Genomic DNA, 18872 nt, shown 5'->3' with positions numbered 1-18872 from the left:
TCCTTGGAATATGCCACATTGGATGGAGACTTGTGCAAGTGGCTTGCCATTGGCTTCAAGGGTGGTTTTCCACAACCTCATCGAGTTTGCAATGAAGGCTCTTAGAGTCCTGTTGATGTTGGCATTGAGTCGTAGGCTTTCTTGTAATCGATCCAGGCAGTGCTCAGGTTAGTGTGTCGGGTTCTGCAGTCTCGAGCGACTGTTCTGTTTACCAGGAGCTGGTGTTTGGCACCTCTGGTATCTTTACCGATTCCCTTCTGAGCTGTGCTCATGTATTGATCCATGTGCTTACTTATCTCAGCCGCTATGGTGCCGGACATGAGCTTCCACGTTGTGGAGAGGCAGGTTATTGGCCGATAGTTGGATGGGACTGTACCCTTTGAGGGATCCTTCAGGATCAGGATTGTGCGCCCTTCGGTTAACCATTCAGGGTGATTCCCATCCCTCAGCAGCTGGTTCATTTGCTCTCATGGAGAGCTGTGAGTTTCTTAAGGCGTGTATCATATCAGGTGCTGTCCAGTTTTTCATACCTGAAGCTCTTTCTTGGACGTCTGCCACTGTGATGGTAACTGGATTCTGTTCAGGGAGGTTGCTGTGGTCCTCTCTCACTGTGCATCACTGTTGTGTGCTGCCTCCTTCTCCCATATGCCTTTCCAGTACTGTTCAGTTTCCAGCCTTGGTGGGTCTGCTCTGTTATTGCTACCCTGCCACTGAGCGTACCCTTTCGCTGGTTGAGTTGCGAACAGCCATATAGTTTACTCATGCATACGTACACGTTTCCATAGCAACATGCTGTGCCAGGTGGCACTGGACAAAGCAATATAATATAGCTACATGTGATAGAAATGTTAAAATAAATAGAAATACACTATTTTATACACCGTGAATATGATTTTGTTACGAACAGTCTTAAAAAATCTGCATTTTGAGGTCAATGACCTCTCAGGGTTATCAGAGGTTAAAACAGCTTACCTCCACATCTAAAAATAAACCTTATGGTATTACAGCTATGGGGTGGAGATCACATAAAATTACATTTGCTACAGACTTTCGTGACGACAAACTAAAATATGATTGTGACCACACCCCCTGAAAAACCGGAGGTTGGCCATATTTATATGGTTTGTGTGCAGTGCAACTTTATAAAGTATTTGGTGACTTTTTGTGTAAACAAACAAAACAAAATAAGAAAAGCTTAAATTAAATCCCTATTTTGATCACTTATTTACCCATCACACTCAGACACAACAAATGAGAAACCATAACAGTAACAGCGTAGCGACAGAGTGAAAGCATTTGTCTGAACACTCCCTCTGTCAGAGCTGGCTCCGCCTCCACAGCTCACTCTCTCAGACTTCACTTGTCACAAAGTCAGTGTCTGTTATCAAAGGAGAAATGGCGTCGAAATCTCTCGACCGTGAGGCCTTTTCCTGTTCCATCTGTTTGGATTTACTGAAGGACCCGGTGACGACTCCCTGTGGACACAGCTACTGCAGGGACTGTATTGAACTGCACTGGGACAAACAGAACCTCCTCTACAGCTGTCCACAATGCAGAGAGAGCTTCAGCCCCAGACCTGTCCTGGGCAAAAGCATCATGTTAGCAAATCTAGTGGAGCAGCTGCAGAAGACTGGCCTCACAGCGCCCCCTGCTGACCACTGCTATGCCGGACCTGAGGATGTTTCCTGTGATGTGTGCTCTGGGAGGAAGCTGAAAGCCGCCAAGTCCTGTCTGCAGTGTGTGGCTTCGTTCTGTCAGAGCCACCTCCAGCCTCATTATGATGCTGCAGTGTTTTAGAGACACCAGCTGGTGGCGCCCTCCGACAAACTCCAGGAAAACATCTGCTCTGAACACCACAAAGTGAAGGGGATATTTTCTCTGGAGGAGAATCTGGCCAATGTCTCACTGGCTCCGAGTCCAGTCCATGTCTTGGATCCAAACATGGTTAAAGTTCCTGAATTTAAGATGCCTCACATCACTATCCCAGTGTCAGTGCGTAGAGCTAAACTAAAGCTCCCTCTGGAGAATATAAGTCCAGTCCGTGTCTGGGATCCAAAGATGGTTAAACTTCCTGAATTTAGGATGCCTCGCCCTACTATCCCAGCGTCAGGGCGTAGAAAAAACCTAAAACTAAATTTCCTTCCGAAGACGTTAAAGCCTGATAGCATTGCCTTAGCAGAAACCACCCCCAGAGAGGAGTTCTTACCATTTTCAACTGAAATCACTCTGGACCCAAACACAGCTAACAGATGGATGGTTCTGTCTGATGGGAACAGAAGAGCAACATTAGGTAGCGATCAGAAATATCCTGATCATCCGGACAGATTCACTGGGATGCACTGTTGGTGTCAGGTGCTGAGCAGAGAGAGCCTGACGGGCCGCTGTTACTGGGAGGTGGAGTGGTGCGTATGGAGCCCTGTTTATGTGGCCGTTTCATACAGAGACATTCAGAGGAAAGGAGACTCTAAACAATGTGATTTTAGACACAATGATAAATCCTGGGCCTTAGACTGTTACAGCAACAGTTATGTTTTTTGGTTTAACTCAGTAAAGTCTGATATCGCAGGGCCGGTCACACGCAGAATCGGGGTTTACCTGGACCACAGTGCAGGGACTTTGTCTTTTTACAGCGTTAAAGACCAGACCCTGACCTTCCTCCACAGAGTCCAGACCAGCTTCACTCAGCCGCTACACGCTGGATTTGGGTTTAAGCCTCGTTCTTTTTCTTACTTTTCTGCACATTTCCCTAAACTCAAATAAAAAAAGTGCATTTAATCATTAGTATAACCAGTTAGTGGGAAATTCTCTACCAGTCAAAGTGTGGTGTATAATAGAAAGTGTTGGCCTACAGTTCTGATTACTATATTAATGTACTAAATGAATAAACACATTGTAATAAAAAATAAAAAAAAATTACATGATGCCAGTGTTGATTATTCGTTCTCAGGTGCACTGTAAACCCCACTTGCTTCCATTACTCTAAATAATAAGTACAGTGGGTTTATACATGATTTTGAACTTTTTTTTATGAGTAAAGTCTGAAAAATGGCGTGTGCAAAATTTCAATTATATAGATATAGATATTATATAGATTTATGGAGGTTCTGTCCCATTCATAACTCACCGATTGCTAGGAATAGTTTGTAAACCCGATGTTAAGCTATGGTTACTAGTCGTTGAATTTTATAGTGTATAAGATGTTCTCATTCAAGCTGCATTGACTTGGCATTTTTTTTTTTTTTTTAAATGGCACCAAAGAAAGAAAAGAAGACATGGAATGAAATCAAATTAAATACACTAAATACAGCTTTTTGAATGACTTTTTGTACAAATTGCACTGTAAACTTTAGCAGTAATGGCAGTATACTGAAAAAAATAATAGTTGTGCTTCTTTGAATGTATTCAGTGTTGTTTACTTGTTAATCTTCTATCAGCTCCTTTCACTGGTGCAAAGTACTTTATATGGGCTTTACTTGAAAAAAATCCAGGTAACCAGACGCTTTGAAAAAGTCAAGTTAATGTGGCTGATCAAGTGTTGGTAACTCAATAATCTCCAGTAAAGTCAACTTCCATACCAGTAGTGTTCAACTGAGGAGGTCATCATAGAAGCTGCACATGTTAATGTAAACAAAAAACTATCAAACTAAAAAAAAATGAACTAAATATTTTTATTGATATTTACTTGAATATTTCAGTTATATTTAAATTACTCTATTAAAGTGTTCACTATACACTGAAACAAATGATAATGGTCTTTACTTGAAAAAAAAAATCCTGGAAACCGGATGCTATAAAAAAAATAATCAAGCTAATCATTTTCAAGTGTTGGTAACTCATCAATTTCCAGTAAAGTTTACTTCCATACCAGTTTGTATAATAATAATAGTAATACTTGACTACTTAAATTATATTTTCTATTAATTAAGCAAGTTGTCACTACACAAAATGAGTCCATTCCTCTGAGTTACTGTGAATTGACTTACCTCAGAGTTTACCGGTTAACTTTACTGGAAATTGGTGAGTGACAAACACCTGTAAATTACACAATTCACATTAGCTTCACTTTTTCAAAGCATCCGGTGGTAGTGATAGTGGTGGTAATAGTAGTGATAGTCGTGATAGTGGTGGTAATAGTAGTGATAGTCGTGATAGTGGTGGTAATAGTAGTGATAGTCGTGATAGTGGTGGTAATAGTAGTGATAGTCGTGATAGTGGTGGTAATGGTAGTCGTGGTGGTAGTGCTAAAAAGTCTGGTGTCTGGTGTGGATGGATTAATCAGTCCTCCAGGATTTTGTGGGCATTTTTGGTGATTTTTTGTGGTAAAATGCCTGATTTCGCGGGCCATTTTTCCAAAACTTACAATGAAAAGTTGCAATTTTTTTCTGCTTAAAGGAATAGGCCACCGTTTTTACATACTGAGATATGCTCTTACCTCACTTTAGCCGAGTTAATATATCCCCGTCTGGTCTTTGTCCGTGCGCTCACACATACGCAGCCTCTCCCACATGTCACATAGCTCCGAAAAAGCTCACGATAGAAGCTACCAAGCTCTTCCACGTGTTCCCTATTTAAATAAAGTTACGTGAAGTGTTTTCATGCGAAGTATATTTACCCAGAAATGTAGCATGTGGATTTTATAAGCAAATAAAAAGGGGGACTATATTGTGAGGCGTAATGATACGAGGAGTAAAACGTCCGCGCAGTAACTCCTAAAGGTTATTGACGGAAGTGAGCGGGGGAAGTCTTTAGGAGTTACTACGCGGACGCTGTGCTCCTCGTATCATTACGCCTCACAATGTAGTTCTCCTTTTTATTTGCTTATAAAATCGACATGTTACATTTCTGTGTAAATATACTTCGCATGAAAACACTTCACGTAACTTTATTTAAATAGGGAACACGTGGAAGAGCTTGGTAGCTTCTATCGTGAGCTTTTTCGGAGCTATGTGACATGTGGGAGAGGCTGCGTATGTGCTTCGTTTGCGTGACAGAGCGCACGGACAAAGACCAGACGGGGATATATTAACTCGACTAAAATGAGGTAAGAACATATCTTAGTATGTAAAAACGGTGGCCTATTCCTTTAAAACAATATATTTTTCCATAAACAATTTACTTTTCTTTGCATTTTACATCAGTTTTAACCAAAGAGACTCTGGGGAATGAGAAAAGACTTAAAATATCTGTTATTTATTTGCGCAGGGTCTGACTCCTCACAAATCTGATAAGATAGAGCCATGAATGAGAATCCGAGGAGAACAGACCAAAGGACGAATGTCAACATTGAGTTTCGGCTACAGTTCAACAGAACTGTGACTCCTAAAGTTAAAAAAGCACCAGCCCCTCACACACGCCATCGCATCAGGGGGGGAAGAAGCGTGTAAACGCACATGCATCGCCAAATAAAGATCCAGCAGCAGAGAAGCAACTTGGACAGAGTGCGGTGGATCTCCCATGATCGCAGCACACATCGGCACACACTGTAAGGCCCGAGTCAGAGGAGGCGGAGCTTCAGGCCCAGGCGAGTCAGAGGAGGCGGAGCTTCAGGCCCAGGCGAGTCAGAGGAGGCGGAGCTTCAGGCCCAGGCGAGTCAGAGGAGGCGGAGCTTCAGGCCCAGGCGAGTCAGAGGAGGCGGAGCTTCAGGCCCAGACGAGTCAGAGGAGGCGGAGCTTCAGGCCCAGGCGAGTCAGAGGAGGCGGAGCTTCAGGCCCAGGCGAGTCAGAGGAGGCGGAGCTTCAGGCCCAGGCGAGTCAGAGGAGGCAGAGCTTCAGGCCCAGGCGAGTCAGAGGAGGCGGAGCTTCAGGCCCAGGTGAGTGAAATGAGGCGGAGCTTCAGGCCCAGGCGAGTGAAAGGAGGCGGAGCTTCAGGCCCAGGCGAGTCAGAGGAGGCGGAGCTTCAGGCCCAGGTGAGTGAAAGGAGGCGGAGCTTCAGGCCCAGGCGAGTCAGAGGAGGCGGAGCTTCAGGCCCAGACGAGTGAGAGGAGGCGGTGCAGTTTTCTCAAATTTGATTTACATCAGTCTTTCCTGATCATTGTTATGGTTTCCGTGCAGTGAAGCTGCAAACTTTACAAAGTGATTGGCAATTTATTAATTTTTTCCATCCATTTTCTCCATTTTCTACTTTATCCAGGGCCGGATTTTATGGCACTGAGTTTCACCATCATTTTATCAGGTCTAATTACTGCTTTGGTTTTGACCACATTCATATTTCGACCCCTTATGTTTGGACAGTGGTCATGGAGCTGTTTTCAAAATAAATGTAGAGTACGTCAGCATGTAGTTGTAATGTAGTTGCAGCATTAGCACCCTCTGTAGAAGCACAGGGGGAATAGAAAATCAAAAGACTTTTATATAAAACTGCAATGGAATAACAGAGAAAATTGAAAATTGTTTTTATGTGGAAAGTGTTGCATGAGACAAATGTGTTTTTCCTGGTTCATGATGAATGCAGTCGAACCAATTTGACTTTCTGTATTGAACTGTATTATTTCTGCTCAATTGAGTCATTTTACAATATGAATGTAGATAAATAAACTTCTGTAGAGTCTTAAATTTACAGTGATGAGTCATGAACATGCCCAGTGTTTCATTGGAGAATATTTTTATGAAAAAGCCCACACAATAATACCGACATGCCTGAACACTCCCTCTGTCAGAGCTGGTTCCTCCTCCACAACTCACCCCACTCTTAGACTTCACTTGTGTCAAAGTCAAACGCAGTATTTGTTTGGATTTACTGAAGGACCCGGTGACGACTCCCTGTGGACACAGCTACTGCAGGGACTGCATTAAACTGCACTGGGACCAACAGAACCTCAGCCACAGCTGTCCACAATGCAGAGAGAGCTTCAGCACCAGGCCAGTCCTCAAAAATAATAAACGCCATGTTAGCATATTTTCTGGATCAGCTGCAGAAGATTGGCCTCACAGCGCCCCCTGCTGACTTCTGTGCCGGACCTGATGATGTTTCCTGTGATGTGTGCACTGGGAGGAAGCTGAAAGCCGTCAAGTCTTGTCTGCAGTGTGTGGCTTCGTTCTGTCAGAGCCACCTCCAGCCTCATTATGATGCTGCAGTGTTTCAGAGACACCAGCTGGTGGCGCCCTCCGACAAACTCCAGGAAAACATCTGCTCTGAACACCACAAAGTGAAGGAGATATTCTGCCGCACCGACCAGCAGCTCATCTGCTACCTCTGCTCTGTGGACCAGCACCAGGGCCACCGCACAGTGACGGCTGCAGCAGAGAGGGCCCAGAGGCAGAAAGAGCTGCCGGCTCGAAGGACCCTGCTGCTCCAGAGCCTCCAGCTCAAAGAGACAGACCTGGAGACGCTCCGACAGGAGGCCCAGGACATCAGCTGCTCTGCCCAGACAGCAGTGCAGCACAGTGAGGAAAGCTTCAGAGAGATGGCCCTTCTCCTGGAGAAAAGACGCTCTGAGGTGGAGCAGCAGATCCGGTCTGAGGAGCAAACCCAACAGAGACGAGTCCAAGAGCTTCAGGACCAACTGCAGCGGGACGTCACTGAGCTGAAGAGGAACATCTCTGAGCTGGACACACTGTCCCTCACACCGGACAACAACCAGTTTCTACAACTCTATCCTGCACTGTCCACAGACCCACAGAGGACAGAGATTCAGACAGGGCCTCACCACGGCTTTGAGGAGGTGACCACAGCTGTGTCAGTGCTCAGGGACAAACTGAAACTCACTCTGGAGGAGGATCTGACCAATGTCTCACTGGTTTTGCCATCACCAGCTGAACCCACCACCAGAGAGGACTTCTTACAATACTACACCGAGATCACTGTGGACCCAAACACAGCTTGCACAAAGCTCTCTCTGTCGGATGAAAACAGAAGAGTGACACGTATGAGATTAGACCAGAGTTTTCATTCAGACATATTCCAAAACTATGTTCAGGCCCTGAGCAGAGAGAGTTTGACAGGCCGCTGTTACTGGGAGGTGGAATGGGGCTCGCATTTTGTTTGTGTAGCAGTTTCATACAGACATATTCCTAGGAAACATAAATTTGGATGGTCTGATAGATCCTCAGACTTAGTCTCTGTGGCCTTAGAGTGCGACGCAGACAGTTATTCATTTCGCTTTAACTCAGCAAAGTCTATTGTCTCAGGTCCAGTCTCGTCCACAATTGGGGTTTACTTGGACCACAGTGCAGGGGTTCTGTCGTTCTACGCTGTTCAAGGCCAAACCATGACCCTCCTCAAAAGAGTGCAGACCACCAAATGCTGAGTAAACTAAAATGGTTGTCAGTGAAAAACAGACTCTTGTACTCTCTGTTATCCTCAGTAAAAAGTATTATGTCAACAAGATGTCCAAAGATTACTTATGAAAATCTTCTGTTCAGCCACGAGAAACACAAATATAAAACCAGACATGCAATGGCCAGAACATTTCTCTTGCCAACAGTAAGATCGAACAGCATCACGAGGACCTTTACATACAGAGCTCTGCAGGTATGGAATGGACTTCCAGATAGTCTAACGCTAGTGCAGGACAAGAAGAGATTTAAATTGTTACTGAGAAAACTCTTACAAACAAATATGGATTGAATTTGGCGAATGAACGTGTCATGTGATATTCCTTTCTGAATGCAAATATGTGCTACTTTTATGTACAGCTTTTATAGGATTTTAGTAGGATATACAAATGTACTGATACACATTTTTGTATGGATTTAAATACTGTTTTTACTTTTTGTGAATGGATTTAGTGGGACCCCAGGAAGAATAGCGACAGCATGACTGCGCTAATGGGGATCCTTTCAATAAACAATAAACAATAAACCTTCACCCAGCCGCTCTACGCTGGTGTTGGGTTGAGCGTTTATCTTCGTGATACAGCATATTTCCCTAAACTCAAACAGCAACTTCTTCAGTTTGAGATTCTCTTTGTGTTTCATATTGATCTAAAGCAGTGGGGGTTTTCTACAAAGGGACTTTCAGAATTAAATGCAAAAATTACAGTTGGTTTCTGCCACACTTGAGTTTAATTAAACTTAACCTTTTACTTTATTCCTGTTATATTACAATATGAAACCCATGTTTATCATAATGTAGATGCGGAAACTACACAACAAACTATGCAACAACCTGTGACAACATGTACCTATCTTGTTCACATACGATGGGCATATTTTTTGTATATTGTTAGAAGTATCAATTCACCATTGTAAAAGTTGAATATGTTTTGGCTTGAGCTTAAGTCATAAATTGTAAAATTGCTCAGGGATCACAGAAAAGGTAAACGAAAGCATGTTTTAAGTTTTGTAAACATGATTCTACATTGTAACTTTCATTATCATCAATTTATTAATAAAATGTAAAAAAAAAACTGTTTCTACTTGCTTTGCTCAATATCAAATGCCTAGTCTCCTGAATTACTAATTAGCAGATAACGATAGTAGTATCTGTCTTATTAAATGCTAGCATCATTAGGTAGTAGGGCATCAACGACTACTAATTTTTAGAGGTCGACTTATTTGTCAAAAAGTTGAGTCAACTAGCCATGTGATGACGTCATCACACGACTAGTTGACTCGACTTCGACTATTTTGACAGGAATAACGTCATGAACAACTCTTTGGAGAAATTTGCGAGCGTCGGCGAATCAGGAGCTCTCTCCAACAGTGCTCCAACAAGATGCTATGCCGGCCCGCAGATGTAAATAAGTCACGGAGGATTAGCTTCATTGTGAACCGCAGCTCTGGGACTTTTACAAAGACACATCAGTGTTTCTTTAGGGTCCTTTTTGTCGATACCGATACCGATTCTGGTCATTTCATATGGGTGAATGTATTTCAATCAATATACATCTCTAAAACTGGTTATTTTATATAATAATATAATAATAATTCTATTATTATTATTATTAAGGTAATATAATTAAAATTATATTACTTTAACTGATTAATTAAACAATACTAATGTGAAATTTAATACATAAACTAAATATTAACATAATACGTAAATGATCCTAAACTAGAATGATAGGCTTGGCTCAGTTCAATCCTTTGCTGTTGTGACTGTTTTGGCTCAGAACAAAGAAATAAATCATCCTTTAGTGTTGATAATTGCTGCCCCGCCTTCTTTCTACATATGCAAATTAGTATCTATACTTTTTGCCCAATATCGAAACTTTAAAAATAGCTGTTTGGTATTAATATATCGATACTTTGGCATCGATCCGCCCATCCCCAACGTACGGCCGGAGCGTTAGTGATATTAAGCGTCTGACTTCAGGTAAGCACAAGCATCTAACTACGGGCTCTAGGCGTGTTTTGACGCTCGTAGCGATGCACCGATACCAGTATCGGGTATCGATCCATTTGACGTGCGTCCAGCGCACCTACGAGGCGCAGCTCTCAGCTGAAGAGAGAAGAAGCAACAAACTGGAGAATTCTTTAGTGTAAATCCAATAATCCACATAGAGCTGACTTTATTACAGACTGCGCTCTCTAAACCAGAGTCTGAGCTGGATTTAACCAGAGCTTAATGTTGTTAGTGCTGCAGCGTCTGCAGTGTTTACAACATACAGGCTAACGTTGCTAACTCGCGGCTAACAGTTTTGGCCATTCTGATGCTGTTTTATACCCAGGGGTTTATTCATCTGAAAAACTAACCCAGCGACTAAAAAGTCCTCAGAAAATCCACATTAAAGACCCACAGCATGTTTATATTAATGAGCTGCAGCAGAACAATGAAAACGCTGTAGCTACTCGCTAAGTTACCACAAACACACGAGAAAATCGACAGGAGCTGAAGTAAAGACGAAAAGAGACCATTTAAGTAACATCTCATTACTATTGTTAAATAAAAATACATAAATGAATAAAGCACAGGCATTGGGAGCTTTTGGACATAGGCTTTTCTGTCTATGATGGACAGAGACATAAAAATTAAAAAATATATTGAATGAAAATAAAAATAAATAAATAAATGGCATCAGCACAATTTTAATATAACTGCTCTTAAATGTGTCGTCTTTATTTAAGGAAATGTACATGAGTAAATGAACTAATTACAAACCAATCTGCTGTGAAAAAAGTAAGAATGTTGAAGAAAAGGCCTTGTACTCGTATCGGTATTCGGTATCGGCGAGTACTTAAATCAAAGTACTCGTATCGGTTTTAGAGAAAGTGGTATCGGTGCATCTCGAGACGCTCGTAAAGCGCTTGGTGTGTACACAGCTTAAAATGATGGTGTGATGTAAGCCCACGGGTATGTGCTCGGGACACTATAGACTAAGGCTGCAGCTAACGGTTATTTTTCTATCGATTCATCTATAGATTATTTCTTCAATTAATCGATTAATCTAGATTATTTTTTCAATTAATCTATAGATTATTTTTTCGATTAATCTATAGATTATTTTTCATTTTACCAATTATTTTTTCATTTATAATGAAGAAAAAAATATTGATGTTTCCAAATGGCATGGCTTTTATTTATTTATTTACTAGTCTTTCCCCACTTTTTAAAATGGAAAATGGCAAATGGGCCCATTCTCTCACTTCTGTCCCTGACCCACAGTTTGGGAACCACTGATTTAAAACTAACTGAAACCTGCACCTGACGGTTATTTCTGTCTGACCACTGAGAATTAGCCTGTGAGTCGCCCAACTCGTTATAGACTGTGCACATTCAGAGAACCAGAGTTACTGTAAGTAACTGTGCTTGTGAGAACCATGTGGATTCAACTCCTCTTTGAGACAAAAAGGCCACGGACACGGCTTTACTCTCGTCTATCCATCAAACTACTGTCCTGATTCTCCGCTAGACACAACAAGAAGAGAGTTTAAATGAGTGTTTTAGCCGATGCCCCGAGTCCGCACAGAGAAAACATGAGAGCTTTGCCCGGGACACGGGTGACGTGATGCAGCCACGCATGAGGCGAAACAAGCACCGGGAGACAGACAGCTGAGTGTGGGACACGAGCGGAGAAGTAGCCTACTCGCGTGTTGGGAGTGACGGGGGAAGGCGGTCGGTCTCTCTTGCTCATCCACTTGCAGACTGCTCCGTTTTGGTATTATATGTGGCGAAGTAAGCGGACAGTGAGTGCGCGCTGTCAGAGCCTGTCCCCGTAACAACGCGTTGATTAATCAGTGAAACAACACCACAGTTTGACTGAGATGCGGGGCCCTTGCAGCCGCGGGGGCCCTACGCACCTTGCGTTGTCAGTGTAAAGGAAATACCAGCTCTGCGGCCGATTGACTGGTTGATGGCAATGGCAAGAACGCGGTCCGGTGTTTTCATTTCACATGTTCGTTCATAGCTAGAAGGTCCGGGTTCAATTCCCACCTGGACAGGGCCTTTCAGTGTGGAGTTCAAATCAAATCAAATCAAATCAAAACAACTTTATTCATCCCAATGGGCAATTCTGTTCACTGCTCTCTGGTCATAAAAAACAGTAAATGGAGACACATACAACCATGTACAGACATCATGAACTGTAAGTGCATCAGGACACAGGGGGACCAGTAAAAATGAGGGGGAAAAAAGAACAAGATAAGCACCGCCTTCCTAGCTATTGTCATTTAAATTTCTGACAGCAGTCGGAATGAAGGATTTTGAGTAGCGGTTTCTTTTCTGCTGGGGGACGACATATCGCCTCCCGGAGGGCATCAGAGTAAAGTGCGACCGCAAGACATGATTTTGTTGACCTAAAATCGATCGAGTCTTTTGGCCGACTCTTTTCTTACATAGTGAGGCAAGGTCTTCAAAACGCACACCAGAAATCTTACTACACACTTTGACGATGTGGTTCAGACTGTTCTTATTTTTCACAGACAAGCGTCAGACCAGCAAATAAAGGAAAAGGTTAAGACACTTTCAATAAAAGAATGATAAAAGTAACTTAAAATATTTGCTGATACATTAAAAGAGTTCAGTTTCCTCGTCAGGTGAACCCGCTGATGTCCACGTTTGACAATTTGCTCTGTGTTTTTATCAAATCGTAGAGAGGAATCAAAAACAGTCCCCAAGTACTTAAAAGAGTCAACCTTTTCCACCTCTTCCCCGTGGATAAAGCTCGGTTTGGGACTCTCTGGATTCCTCCTAAAGTCAACAACAAGCTCTTTAGTTTTTGTCACATTTAAGTCGAGAAAGTTGTCATCGCACCACTGGAAATTTGTGAACTGAACTTTGAACTAGTTCATGTAGAAAATGAGCTTTCCCAACACTGGAGGTCACACTTGAAACACTTAAAAAACACGCTTATGTGACAGGGATATACACTAGAGACCTGCCACTAATCCCGCGGGATCGAGAAGGATTCGCACAGCTTTGGGCAGGAGCGGGCGGTCAGACGAAAACGCGTCAGGTCCCGCCTCCCGCACATGTGTCGAATTACACAGGAGACAACAGACACACGTGGACACGAGGCAGCCTTTTACGCATCACCACCAGTGGACACCGGGTCCAGGTGAAATCCCTCCAGAGCAATACACAGACAGCTCAGAGGTGTAGGTGTGTCTGCGTCCTTTATTAGCTCCGTTTAGACAGTGGATGTGGAGCTGCGTTTAATGCTGCTTGCAAAATAAAAATAGATGTTGGGCATGTCAGCTACACAGTGTAGTTTCCGCATTAGTGCCCTCTATTGGGTTACAGGGGTTATTAAGACCTCGGCCTGCAAAGAAAATCAAATGACTTTTATATAAAACTGCAATGGAATAAAACCGTTGAAATTGTTCTTAGTTATATGGAAAGTGTTGCATTAGACAAATGTGTTTTTCCTGGTTCATGATGAATGCAGTTGAACCAGTTTGAACTTTCTCAGTGAAACTTGACTCCTCTCTGTTTGTTAATGTTGATGAACATTTTAGTGTTAACTTCAATTCAGTTGTATTATTTATGCTCAACCTGGCACTTCAAAGTCATTTTATATATGAATGTTGATGAATAAACTTCTGGACAGTCTTATATTTACAGCGATGTTATAAACATGCACAAAGGTTATTCGGAGAATATTTTTATGAAAACGCCCACACATTAATACCATCGTGTTTGAACACTCCCTCTGTCAGAGCGAGCTCCGCCTCCACAGCTCACTCTCTCTTCACTTGTGTCAAAGTCAGTGTCTGTGATCGAAGCAGAAATGGCACAGAAATCTCTGGACCGTGAGGCCTTTTCCTGTTCCATCTGTTTGGATTTACTGAAGGACCCGGTGACGACTCCCTGTGGACACAGCTACTGCAGGGACTGCATTAAACTGCACTGGGACCAACAGAACCTCCTCTACAGCTGTCCACAATGCAGAGAGAGCTTCAGCACCAGGCCTGTCCTGCGCAAAAATGTCATGTTAGCAAATCTAGTGGAGCAGCTGCAGAAGACTGGCCTCACAGCGCCCCCTGCTGGCTGCTATGCCGGACCTGAGGATGTTTCCTGTGATGTGTGCTCTGGGAGGAAGCTGAAAGCCGTCAAGTCCTGTCTGCAGTGTGTGGCTTCGTTCTGTGAGAGCCACCTCCAGCCTCATTATGATGCTGCAGTGTTTCAGAGACACCAGCTGGTGGCGCCCTCTGACAAACTCCAGGAAAACATCTGCTCTGAACACCACAAAGTGAAGGAGATATTCTGCCGCACCGACCAGCAGCTCATCTGCTACCTCTGCTCTGTGGACCAGCACCAGGGCCACCGCAAAGTGACGGCTGCAGCAGAGAGGGCCCAGAGGCAGAAAGAGCTGCCGGCTCGAAGGACCCTGCTGCTCCAGAGCCTCCAGCTCAAAGAGACAGACCTGGAGACGCTCCAACAGGAGGCCCAGGACATCAGCCGCTCTGCCCAGACAGCAGTGCAGCACAGTGGGGACAGCTTCAGAGAGATGGTCCTTCTCCTGGAGAAAAGACGCTCTGAGGTGGAGCAGCAGATCCGCTCTGAGGAGCAGATCCAACTGAGACGAGTCCAAGAGCTTCAGGACCAACTGCAGCGGGACGTCACTGAGCTGAAGAGGAACATCTCTGAGCTGGACACACTGTCCCTCACACCGGACAACAACCAGTTTCTACAGCTCTATGCTTCACTGTCCACAGACCCACAGAGGACAGAGATTCAGACAGGGCCTCACCACGGCTTTGAGGAGGTGACCACAGCTGTGTCAAAGCTCAGGGACAAACTGAAACTCACTCTGGAGGAGGATCTGACCAATGTCTCACTAGCTCCGAGTCCAGTCCATGTCTTACATCCAAACACAGTTAAACTTCCTGAATTTAAGATGCCTCGCCTTACTTTCCCAGGGTCAATGCATAGAGATAAACTAAAGCTCACTCTGGAGGAGGATATGAGTCCAGTCCATTATTTGCATTCAAACACAGTTAAGCCTCGCTTCAATGTTACTAGTATTGCCTTAGCAGAACCCACCACTAGAAAGGAGTTCTTACAATTTTCAACTAAAATCACTCTGGACCCAAACACAGCTCACAAACAGCTGGTTCTGTCTAATGGGAACAGAAAAGCAACATGTATAGGTAGATATCAAAAATATCCTGATCATCCGGACAGATTCAGTGGTAGGCACTGTTGGTATCAGGTGCTGAGCAGAGAGAGCCTGACGGGACGATGTTACTGGGAGGTGGAGTGGAGCAAAGGGAGCCATGTTTATGTGTCAGTTTCATACAGAGACATTCAGAGGAAAGGAGACTCTAAACAATGTGATTTTAGACACAATGATAAATCCTGGGCCTTAGAGTGTTACGGAGACGCTAGTTTATTTTGGTTTAACTCAGTAAAGTCTGATATCTCAGGGCCGGTCACACGCAGAATCGGGGTTTACCTGGACCACAGTGCAGGGACTTTGTCTTTTTACAGCGTTAAAGACCAAACCCTGACCCTCCTCCACAGAGTCCAGACCAGCTTCACTCAGCCGCTCTACGCTGGACTCGGGTTTGCTCATTTTCCTACTTACTCCAACACCACTGCACATTTCCCTAAACTCAAAAATAAAAGTGTATTAAATCATTAGTATCACCTCCCTGAGAAAAAAATCCTGAATCTCAGTACAGAGTTTCATGGTTAAAAGTAAAATGAATTAAAAAGACAGAGGAGAGAGAGAAACTACCACCGAAGAAATTGCTACGAAGTCATTTTGAACCTTTGCTCAGTTTTACTGTAATTACCCTCTATTTTAATTGTGAATTTGGTCATTTCCAGATTATAAACCGCTTCTTTTTCACATGCTCTGAATCTTGCGGCTGTTTCTCTTTTATAAAACCACATTCAAGTGTCTGGATGGTCTTACACACGAACTGCCGATGAACTGCCCTGGGTCAGTCTGTTCTCAGTGAAAGGGACACAGTTATAGAAGTCTTTGCCTCTGGAGCTAAAGTCCCAAATGAACCTGAGACTTTTCTCAAAGAAGCTGAAGCTGTGGGTTAAGCACAAATAACTGAACTGTATGGATGGACTTGGGATGTGGTCAGATATGTCTTCTCTTCGTTCTTTTTATTTTTTTATTGTATGATGTTTTTTACTAATTAACTGCTCAATAGTCCCAAAGTTATGGAGTATTGCTATTTAAATTTCACAACACATGTTAAATAAAAAAAAACAAGGTCATTTGGTTACATACTAACTTTACCTGGTGCCTTATTTAACAGATTTTCAAGATGACTACGCATAAAGCATTACTGTGAACCTTTATATATATTTGTGTCTTTGTTAAGTAACCTCCTGAATCAATCGCATTTCCCCCAGTTCGGCTTTACCCAAATCTAAAAGTTTCTTGGAAAAAGTGACAAAAACGAGAAGAAAACAAGCCTAAAAAAAAGTGGCTAAAATGTGACAAAAACGTAATGATAAAACTCCATGAAAAAAAAACGAAAACGCAACAAAACAGTGTCAAAAATGCAATGAAAAAGAAGAACAAAAGAACGACAACATGGAGAAAATGCACTTGGTTGATGGCGGGTAAGAGGTTAAATGCTTTGCAGTATGGTGATTTGTAAACAAAATATCTGGGAAGATGAGGGTTTTGTTCTTGGCTACCTTTATTTTGTGTATATTTTTTTCTTTCCTGTTTTGTTGTTTTTGTATACTGTAATTCAAATTCTCTCCCAATCAAAGTGTGGTGTATAACACAAATTGTTGGCTTAGAGTTCTGATTGTACTATATTCATGTACGAAATTAATAAACACATTGTTATATTTTTCAAGTAAAGACCATCATTTGTTTCAGTAGCAGTAGTAGTGATAGTAGTGGTTGTAGCAGTAGTGGTAGTAACAGTAGTAGTAGTGGTGGTACTGATAGTGGTGGTAATGGTAGTAGTGGTGGTAGTGATAGTGGTGGTAATAGTAGTTGTGGTGGTAGTGATAGTGGTGGTAATGGTAGTAGTGGTGGTAATGGTAGTAGTGGTGGTAGTGATAGTGGTGGTAATGGTAGTAGTGGTGGTAATGGTAGTAGTGGTGGTAGTGATAGTGGTGGTAATGGTAGTAGTGGTGGTACTGATAGTGGTGGTAATGGTAGTAGTGGTGGTACTGATAGTGGTGGTAATGGTAGTAGTGGTGGTAATGGTAGTAGTGGTGGTAGTGATAGTGGTGGTAATGGTAGTAGTGGTGGTACTGATAGTGGTGGTAATGGTAGTAGTGGTGGTACTGATAGTGGTGGTAATGGTAGTAGTGGTGGTAATGGTAGTAGTGGTGGTAATGGTAGTAGTGGTGGTAGTGATAGTGGTGGTAATGGTAGTAGTGGTGGTAATGGTAGTAGTGGTGGTAATGGTAGTAGTGGTGGTAGTGATAGTGGTGGTAATGGTAGTAGTGGTGGTACTGATAGTGGTGGTAATGGTAGTAGTGGTGGTAATGGTAGTAGTGGTGGTAATGGTAGTAGTGGTGGTAGTGATAGTGGTGGTAATGGTAGTAGTGGTGGTAATGGTAGTAGTGGTGGTAATGGTAGTAGTGGTGGAACTGATAGTGGTGGTAATGGGTATTAGTGATGAAAAGGTTCAGATTAAATGTCCGGTGAGGGTGGATTAACTGATGGAGATTTCTCATATAAAGGATAAAGTTTGTCTGAAGGGCCTTAAACCTCACACTGAAGAGGAGCTGATGTTTCTGTGATGAAACGCTCTTCCTCCTGCACCTTCTCAGGGGCGGAGCGTCTGAAGAGGAATCAGAGGGGGAAATGTTTAAAATGTAAATCCAACTTCAAATGGTCCCGACAGTGGACTGAAGAGTGAGGAGACCAGGAGCAGGTCACATGATATTCAAATCATATGTTTCAAAGTGTAAGGCCAATGCAGCAGCTGAGAGATATTTTATATACTTTACTTTAAGGACAAAACTGGATCTAAAAGGGTCTGGAATGGACCTAAATGTGACTTGGGACTGTGTGAATTACAAGTGTCAGAGTGAGGGAATATGTGGGAAATGTGCTTTAATGTTTTTAGCTTAGGACCCTGGATTGTGGTCAGGAATATCCCCCTTGGAGGCCTATTCTGCATGTTTTAGGTTGATGGGGGAAACAGACACTGGGAGAAACACATGTGACATTCATCCTGATGGTGGAGCGTTATCTGCATTTGTGACGTGACAGAGAAGATCGTATCTGTGACGAGTTTGTTTCATGACATTTCCTTTTGTTTATCGGCCGAGGAATGAGCCGCTCCTTTATTCACCCTGTTCAAAGATAGTCTGCTCAGTTTTGAAAATACAGTATATTTACAGCATGCCTAAGGGCTATTGTGCATGTTTTACCTCCTTTTTTCCATTTATGTCTTTTTACAAATATTTCCCCAATTTTCTAAAATGTTTTTCACCCATTTCCCATTTTTTTCTGAATTTTTACACAATTTTTTTCTGAATTTTTACACAATTTTTTTCTGAATTTTTACACCGTTTTTCCTTATATTTTTATCCTCCACCTTTTCCGACATTGA

General features: G+C 42.8%; 1 protein-coding gene and 1 pseudogene across 3 annotated transcripts in view; one reads left to right on the top strand and one right to left on the bottom strand.

The window, feature by feature from the left end:
- The window catches only part of LOC306967790 (poly(rC)-binding protein 3), an 89804-nt gene that overhangs the window by 49743 nt on the left and 21189 nt on the right, over positions 1–18872 (bottom strand). The window lies entirely within an intron of this gene.
- LOC306968255 (E3 ubiquitin/ISG15 ligase TRIM25-like) lies at positions 1396–15967 on the top strand (annotated as a pseudogene). Its single transcript has 4 exons — positions 1396–1417; positions 6656–7862; positions 14037–15183; positions 15343–15967. The product of its transcript is annotated as an E3 ubiquitin/ISG15 ligase TRIM25-like (transcript).

This window comes from Gobius niger (assembly GCF_951799975.1).
Source record: "Gobius niger genome assembly, chromosome: 9".
NCBI classification, from domain to species: domain Eukaryota; kingdom Metazoa; phylum Chordata; class Actinopteri; order Gobiiformes; family Gobiidae; genus Gobius; species Gobius niger.
The sequence above is the reverse complement of the archived record's forward strand: the minus strand, read 5'-3'. Positions and strand labels throughout refer to the sequence as shown.